We start from the raw sequence: 9365 nt of genomic DNA, 5'->3' as shown, positions 1-9365 counted from the left end.
AGATGCATCTTAGCTCTGGAAATTGTTATTGAATATGTCAATGTTGTTTTAATGAAATGCTTCTTCTGATTGTGTGGTTATTAAATAAATAATTTTAAGATATATCTCCATTTCATTTTAAAATATACTGTTTCCTACAGAAAAACTCATTTTTAATGCTACTAACACTTAGATGTTTGCACATGCATCTCTAATCTCTATGTATCTGATTATTACTAGTCACAGTCGGTTATACTCAGATCCTTGGGTAAGTGAGTTTTATAACTTGCTAGGGTTTTTCAGCAAAATACCACAGACTAGGGAGTTTTTGTGTATTTTTATTGAATTTTTGTGTATCTCACACAGAACATCTTAATCATCTTTATAGCCCCTTCCCTATCAGCAACCTGCCATAAGCCCCCCCCCCCCCGCAACTGCATTTCCATGCTTTCTGTCATTTATGTTAAGGTCTATCGAGTCAAGTTAGTGTTCCCAGATGTCCCTGGGGTCTAGTCAGCCTATCGAGAGTCCTTCCCTTAAAGAGAATCGGCTCTTCTTCCCCCAGCAGTAATTAGCTGCCCAGTAGTTCTTCAGATGAAAATAGGGCCTGCTGCCCATTTCCCCAGTTCTATACTGGGGCTTTGTCTGCTTGAGTTTGCATGGGTCTTGTGCATTCTGATACCATTGCTGTAAGTTCATATGAGCAATGTCCCAGGAACCTGTAAGACTCTATTTCCATATGGTCTTTTTAATAATATATATTTGTTCTTGTACAGTTCTGGAGGCTGGAAAGTCTGAGATCAAGGTGTCAGCAGAATTAGTTTCTTTTGATCTCTCTCTCTCTCTCTTTCTCTCTCTCTCAATTTGAGATAGCCTCTTCCCACTGTGTCCTCACATGGCCTATGCCTGTGTCCAATCTTTTCTTCTTCTAAGTACATCTTGGGTCAGAGAACACCCATATGGCTTCATTTTAACATAATCACTTCTTTATAGACTCTCTAAATGCAGTCCCATTTGACCTACTGGGAGTTAATAAGTAAGCCATGCCTTTGGGTAAGGTACACAATTCAACTCACAGCAATGAGCAATCTCAATTCTCTCTGAACTAATATTTCATCATCTCTAAAATAAGGAAGATGATACATATCTCAGTGCAAGTAAAGCCCTAAGCACAGAATCATGGTTTGATGAAATATATAAAATATCTTTTCTAATATCGTCTCCACACAGTACCATGTATTTAGCATTCTAGGGGCTGGAGAGGTCAGGATTGAGTGATGAATGTCTCTTGCAATTTTACAGGCTGTAATATTTTATTCAAAGTATGGTTGTTGATCTATCAGCATCACAGGATTTGTTGAGAATGCAGAATCTTGGCCCCATGCCAGATCTATTCACGGAATCAGGAGCTCAGTTCTTTAGCTGATGTGTCTTCAGTTTAAAACTGAGAAGCCATAATGTAGATCAAATGCAGGGGACTTGATTATCCCTTTCTACCATCTGCCTCTATAGTCTGTCCAGACAGTATCCCCAGGACTAAATAATTCCCTTGCCCTGTTTCCCATGCTTTTCGTTCCTTTTGTCATTGTTTTTGTTTGTTTGTTTTGATTTGATTTGATTTGGTTTTGGTTTTTTGAGACAGGATCTCCCTGTAGTCTCAGCTGGCCTGGAACTTGCTATATAGAACAGGCTGGCCTTGATCTCACAGAGATCTCCCTGCTTCTGCCTCCTGAATGCTGGGAATTAAGGCCAGCATCCCCACCCCCGGCTCCCAAGGTTTTTTTTTTTTTTTTTTTTTTTTTTTTTTTTTCCATCATACAAGAGGGAATATTTTCTCTGAAAGACAAGGTTCAGTCTTGACATTTAACATCTGAGGTTTTGTGACTTGTGCCTGAGAAGTGGGGTAAACAACACATACCTCGTCTTCATGTGGTTCAGCATTCCCTGTCCTTTCTGAGTTTCTGCAAAGCCATCATGATGGGTCATTAAGTAGCAAACAGACAGCGTGGGTGAGAAAACATGGTCTGGAAGGTCAAATGGCTCTTCTACTTATCGGAAGAGATATTTAATCAGCTCTGTTCTTTAACAGCCCCCCTGAAAAGTTTTGCACATAAGCCCAGCCTGCTTTATACGTTCCTGAAGCTTCACCTCTGTGATAATGGCTTAAGCTTCAGTGCCCCTGGAATCTGAGGATACCAGCTCCGAGCACACCAAGCATAGCCCATAGGGGTCCAGTGATTTCAGCTGTGACCATACACTTGGAATAGGAGGATATTTTGTTCCCAGTTTTTAAAAAGTGTCTGCATCCATTTGCAGCATGGCTCCCATCCCACTGTCCACCAGGGCTGCTCTGCTCTGACACAGCTAATTCTGCAAAGCCCATTAACATCTCAGCCTGCTTCCTTCTGCTTCCAGACTGTTGTCTGCAATCTCGACCTAACCTCAGCAACAGCAGTCACAGATGGAGCCGTTTAGGAGACAGTAAAACCATTTCATGTTCCTGACCATGGGATTCTTATCTGTCTGAATGAATGGCTGAACAATTTTCTAGGCTGTCCGGTCTATTGCTCAGACACCTGGGAGTCCCACCCCCGTGTCCTTTGCAATGCAAACCTCATTTCTGCCAATGTATAACACTCTCACTGTGAAATATCCATTAGAAAACGCCAGCCAGGTTCGTGCCTTAGATCTGCTGATCCATTTTATATTCACTGTACCTCTGTAGGCACAAAATTAGTCCCTCAGCCAGAGGAAGAAGCTCAGGGATTGGTATGGGGTTCTTATGAGTTACTGATATGAGTTTGTGATGCTCTGAGCTAATGAACTAATTTCTATGCACTAAAAAATATTTTCTCCTATGTGTGTATGCATGTGTGTGCATGAGTGTTGGCACACATGCGATGGCACAAATGTGGAAGTCAGAAGACAATCTTGGGTACTGATCCTCAACTTCCATCTTGTTTGAGACAAGGTCACTTTGTTGTTCACATCTGCACATGCCAGGCTGGCAAACTTCCTGAAATTCTCCTCACTCCAGCCCTGCTCTTCCCATGGAAGCGCTGGGGTTACAGATGTATGCTATCCCACCCAGCTTTAGGTTCTAGAGATTGGAACGCAGGTCTCGGGCTTATGTGGCAAGCACTTTACACACTGATGCCGTCTCTCAGGGTGAAAGGTTTTGATTGGATTTGACTCTTCTGCCCCTGTCAAATACTTTGAAGCTTAATCAGCCAGTCAGCTAGGAATGTCAGTGAGGAACTGTTGCTACCAGCTCTCCTGGCATGGCACTTCCCGAGTTAACCATTTCAGTTCTAGCTCATATTTTTAAACTACAAATTTTATTTCAAGATGATTAAAAATTCATATGTAGCTGTAAAGATTAATACAGAAAAATACCATGTACCTTTTACTGAGTACCTGCAGGGGTAGCATTCAGCAAAACCATCTACATTGACACAGACAGGACATTGACACTGATGCAAGCAAGATGCAGAGCATCTCTGTGATCCCAGGGACAGCTCTGAGTCACCCTCCTATGGACATGTCAATCTCTCTTCCCCCTCCTTGATGCCACATGGCTACAACATCATTTCTATAATTTTGTAACCTCAAGTATAATATGCAAATGGAATGGAACCATGCACTATGGAGCCTTTTGCGGTTGGTCTCTATTCATTCAGAATATTCCCTAAAAGTTCATGGAGATAGTTGCTGTTAGTATTCGTTCCTTTTTAAAGTGCAGAGTGGATGTGGCACAGTTTAACTATTCATCCACTGGAGGCTTCTGAGGTTTTCTTCGTGTATGTGTGTGTATGTGTGTGTGTGTGTGTGTGTGTGTGTGTATGTTCACACACATGCCTGTGCGTACACATGGAGACCACAGAGGGCTGTCAGGTGTCCCGTTCTGTCACTCTTTATTTCCTTGAGAGAGGTCTATCACTGAATCTGGAGCTGGGCTGGCAGCCATCTAACCCCAGTGATCCTCCTCTCTGCCCTCATCCCAGTGCTGGGGTTACAGGTGTGCTTGGGACCATGCTTGGCTTCATATGTGAGTACTGGGGAATTGAACTCAGGTCCTCATACTTGTGCGACAAACACTCTCACCCAACTGATCCATCTTCTCAGCCCCATCTGAGTTTTGTGCTATTAAGAATAAAGCTGTCGTTAAACATTTACGTAAGATTTTGTGGGAATGTAAGATTTCATTTCTCTGGAATGAATGTCCAGCTGGACTGGAACTCACTATGTGGACCAGGCTGGCCTTGAACTCACAGAGATCCACCTGCCTTTACCTCCTGAGTGCTGGGACTAAAGGCGTGTGCCACCATGCCAGGCTGATTAGGTGTTTTTCTTAAAGAAACTGCCAGAGGTTTCCACAGTGGTTGCACCATTTCACACCAACACAGTAATATGCAAGTGTCGGTGTCTTTGCACCCTTGCCAGCATTTATTGTTGTCATTTTTAACTATTTTGGTGGCTGTGCACTGATGACTCGTTCGTTTTAATTTTCATTTCCAGGATGGTTAAGGAAGCAAAACATTTTTTGTACTCATTTGTATCTGTGTATCTTCTTCCAGGAAGTGTCTGTTTGATCCTTTAATTTTTAATTTATTTTAAATAATTAAAATGTTTTATTAGTGTCTGAGGGGTTACCACCCATGCCAAGGCACATGGGTAGAGGTCGGTTCTCTCTGTCCAACTTTATGTGGGTTCTTGGATTGAACTCTGGTCACCAGGCTCGGGCTGCAAGTGCCTTTACACACTGAGCTGTCTTGCCAGTCCTTGTTTGTATCCTTTGACTTCTAATGGACTGTCTAATTTTCTGTTTTGGCATCTAGTCTTAATGCTTGATACATTCCAGATGCTAGTGTTTTGTCAGATATGTGGTTTTCAGATACTCTCCCCATTAGTGGTCTTCCTTTTAATCAACCCACTATGTCTTTGGCAAGGCTAGTGATCTTAATTTAAAAGCATTTAATTTTCAACTTTTTCTTTTATGGATTATGCTTTTAGTATTAACAATCTTTTATCTCACCACAGATCCCAAAGCCAACATGTTAATCAGCTTTCTGTTGCTGTAAGAAAATACCTGAGATAATCAACTTAAAAAGATTGGGAAGGTTATTTTGCTGAAAATTGCTAAGAACTGCAAAGAGATTATTTTGATACTTGCCTGGAGCTGATCATTAATCTCTGTTAGCAACTGTGGATGCATGAACACTTTAATAGCTATATTAACATTTTTTAATTTTAAATTGAAATTTTACTTTTAATGACATTATTTATTCATTGAACATTTCATACATGTAAACAATGTATCATGATCATATCCACCCCTATTCCCTCCCCCCTAATTCTCCTCAGGACCCCAATACATCTCCCTCCCAACTTCATGTCTTCTTTTGTTATTATTATCATTATTAACACATTAAGTGTAATTAGTGCTGCCCATATACACATGGCTACACTGCGGATAGGCAATCGACCAGTGGCCACCCCTTACCAAAGTGACTCTTCCTCCCTCCCCCAAGAGTCATCAACTGTCATTAGCTCCTCAGCTAGGGATGGGGCATCAGGAGCCTCTCCTCCTCCATCTCCAGAAAGTTTTTCTTTTTCCCTATCTTTCCTTTTGAGACAGGGTCTCACTGTAGCCCCAGATGGCCTGGACTTGCTATGAAGACCAGGCTGGCCTTGAATGTTCGGAGATCTGCCAGCCTCTGCCTCCAGAGTGCTGGGATTAAAGGCATGCGCCATCACGCCCAGCTTAGTTTTTCTTTCTTTTTAAATGATATAAACAAACTATTTTGTTGAAAAACCAAAGGGAGGAGCTTTCCTTTGCCCCACAATTTTTGGGGTTTCACTTTAGGCCTGTACGACACATCGACTATTTTGTTGAAAAACCAAAGGGAGGAGCTTTCCTTTGCCCCACAATTTTGGGGGTTTCAAGCTGACTGTCACTTTAGGCCTGTATGACACATCATGGTAACAACACAGGGCAGAGCAAAACTCTTCCCCCATGGCTAGGATGCAAGGGAAAGGAAATCAGAGGCAGGACTGTGGAGTCATTGTCACCTTTAAGGATGATCTCAAGACTGAAACTTCCCTCTAAGCCCTGCCCCTTTAAGTTCCACACCTCCCAATAGTATCACCCTGGGGACAAGCCTTTAACACATGTGCCCCGTGGGGATATTCCAAGTCCACACTAAAGCAGAATTGCCTTTGCCCCTTTGCTGATAATCAGCAGGATGTGACTGTCTTTCTGTATTGTCTGTCATTTCTGTTGATGTGTGCGTCAGTCTGTCCCTCCGTCAGTACACTCTCACTGAAACTAGCTGTCTAAAAACACGCACTCCTCTCGCTTTTTCTCCTTTTTGATAGCTGTTTTTGTTACTCTGATTCCTCTGCTTTTCTGTATGAATTTGGAACAAGCTTAGCCCTTGCAACCTTGCTCACTTAGTTCTAACAGACTTTTTGATCTTTTGCTTCCTGTACTTTTTTTCCCTTTCTCTTTTTTGATAGATAACTTAGGCTTTTCTACAAGAGTAATCATAATGCCTGTGAATGGAGACAGCACACATCCTTCCACTGCATTTGGTAGAATGTAGAAAATCATGGTGAGGGTTATCAGTTCACATCTGAGGGTTATATCATACACTTAAAAAACTCAAATTGATATGTGTCTCTGATGGCACTTTTTGGAAATTGCAACTGTTTGCTTTTGTCTTTCTTAGAGACACAAAAATGCTGCATTTTACAATATATGCCATCTTAGATTTGATATGTAGTTATTGTTCACATCAGATAAATTCCATCATTCTTGACAATAATATAAAAGTGCAGAAGACAGGAATTGGGAAGTAGAAAAGGATGGGGGTTAAAAGCAGAGTTTAGAGCTTATCTTTACTTGATAGAATAAGGAAAAGATAAGTACAGAATTTATCATAGAGGAATTTATAATGTGATGTATTTTCGAGTGGGAAAGGGGAAGAGCAGGTGAAGCGAATTATCATCTATCACAGGAATAAATCAATAGAAAATGTGGGAAACTGGTAGATACACAAATAGCAAAATGATCACACTGTTTAGGAAAATGGAATCAACTCTTAGAAGCTGCACTGGAAAGAGACAGGGCACTGATTTGTCCTTTTGTGTTCTGAGGAGAGGGAAGAAGGAGGGCTGGTGATGTGCAGAGTGTTGCCATTTGCTGGTTATTCTGTTTGATGGTTAATGATGTGTGTAGCCTGGATATGAAAATATTAATAAGGGGCTGGAGAAATGGCTGAGTGGTTAAGAGTGTTTGCTGCTCTTGCAGAGGACACAGATTCAGTTCCCAGAACACCAGGCAGCTCACAGCCCTTCTGACTCCAACTCCAAGAGACCCAATGCCCTTTCCTGGCCTCCACACACACCCATACTTATGTGGCATACGTGTAAAGAAAAATACATATAAAATATTAATAACACATCTAAAAATTAAATATATACCTTATTAAACTAAAATCCTCTTGTGGTAAGTACATCGAGATAAGGACACCAGATACCATGGCAAATAGGAAGTAACACTGGGCATGCTTACTTTCTGTTACTGTGACATCACCTAAAAAGAAGGAAGGTTAATTTTAGTTCATAGATTCTGAGGTTGTCTGTGTCTGCTTATCCTGCTGTCTCTGGGCCTGTAACAACACAGTATATTATGATGGGGGTAGAGAATAGAGAAAACTGCTCACATCATAGCAGCCAGAGGCAAATACAAACAGGAAGAGACTACATCCCACAGTTCCATCCAGGGCACAATCCAGTGACCTAAACTTCCTATCAGGCTTCCAGTAGCATCATAAGGTTAGGGCCAAGCCCTTAGTACATGTATCTTTGCGTGACATTCAAGACCCAAACTGTAGCACCAGATCATAGGTTGATCAGAAATTTCCACTTCTCTTCTCGGATGCTATTTATCCAGCATAAAGTCCCTGGTTTGTATTATTTATGCAATTTCTCTAAAACCCAAGGATATTATAAGCTCAAGAAGAACAAAAAAAAAGGAAGAGAGTAATTTTAATTTTATCACATATTAGTTTTAGAATAAAGAGAGGGTGATGGGAGGATTCTGATTCAGTTCCTAACACTACTATACCAGTGAATAACTGAACTATTTAGTAGGTGCTGTGACTAAGTTTTCTTATGCCTAAAATGGGAATAACACTATATTCTTAAGAACCAAGTTACTTGGGGCTGGAGAGATGGCTCAGCGGTTAAGAACACTAGTTGTTCTTGCAGAAGACCCGGGTTTGAATCCCAGCACCCACATGGCAGCTAACACCTGTCTGTAACTGCCAGTCCCAGGGGATCCAACAGCCTCTTCTGACCTCCGCGGGCATTGCATGACGCGGGTGCACTTACCTACATGCAGGCAATACACGCATACACATGAAATAAAAATAATAAATTTTTTTTAAAAAGAACCAAATTACTATGAAAATTGGATAAAATCGGGAATGTGCTTTTCTGCTCTGCCGTTCTCCTGCGCAGGAGGCAGCCAGGGCACCCAGCCCGAGTGGCATGATCCTGAAGTCCCACTTCTGTAAAGACTGGTAGCAGCAAGTACACACTTGACTTAACCAGTAGGCACAGAAGATTCACAGACACGAGGCCTGGCAGGTGAAAGCCATAGCCCCTCGTGCGGTGTCAAGACCCATCCAGCCCACAGTGAGATGCCTCACAGAGAGATACCACACCAGGGTCCGAGCTGACAGGTCCTTCAGCCTGGAAGAGCTCTGGATGGCAGCCATCCATGAAAAAGTGGCCCAGATCATCGGCCTCTCTGTGGGCCCAAGAAAGCAGAGCAAGTCCACTGAATCCTTACACTTAATCTGCAGTGGCTGAAGGAGGATCCCTCTAAATTCAGCCTCTTCCCCTGGAAGACTTCTGCCCGCAAGAACAGAGATAGCTCTGCTGAAGAACTCAGATTAGTCACCCAGCTAACAGGACCCGTGTTGCCCATCCAGAATGTGTATAAAAAGGAGAACGCCAGAGTCATCACAGAGGAAGAGAAGAACTTCCAAGGCTTTTGCCAGTCTCTGCATGGCCAGTGCTAACACCCGGCTCTTCGGCATTCAGCACAAAGGGCCAGGGAAGCTGCAGAGCAAGGTGCTGAAAAGAAAAAGGAATGCTCTGTTGGGGCGTTGTAATACATTCTCAGTAAAATGAAAAAAATCAGGAGTGTGGCTATTTCTTGGAAAACGAGGATAACTTGTCATTGAGAACTGGCTGTCATGCCTACTCTTAGGAAGTGGAGACAGAGGATTGCTTAAATTACAAGACAGCTTGGGCAAGAGTGTGAAGGTAGAGGCAGAGGGAGAGGGAGGGGGGAAGGGGAAGGGGGAGGAGGA

The 9365-nt window shown here is 42.4% G+C and overlaps 1 pseudogene; it reads left to right on the top strand.

Annotated features, from left to right (window-relative positions):
* Positions 1-9178, top strand: part of LOC103731617 — a 164115-nt pseudogene extending 154937 nt beyond the window's left edge.
* Positions 9179-9365: the final 187 nt, after the last annotated feature.

This window comes from Nannospalax galili, unplaced genomic scaffold (assembly GCF_000622305.1).
Source record: "Nannospalax galili isolate Female #2095 unplaced genomic scaffold, S.galili_v1.0 scaffold32, whole genome shotgun sequence".
Classification (NCBI taxonomy): Eukaryota; Metazoa; Chordata; class Mammalia; order Rodentia; family Spalacidae; genus Nannospalax; species Nannospalax galili.
This window is presented reverse-complemented; position numbering and strand designations above follow the sequence as displayed.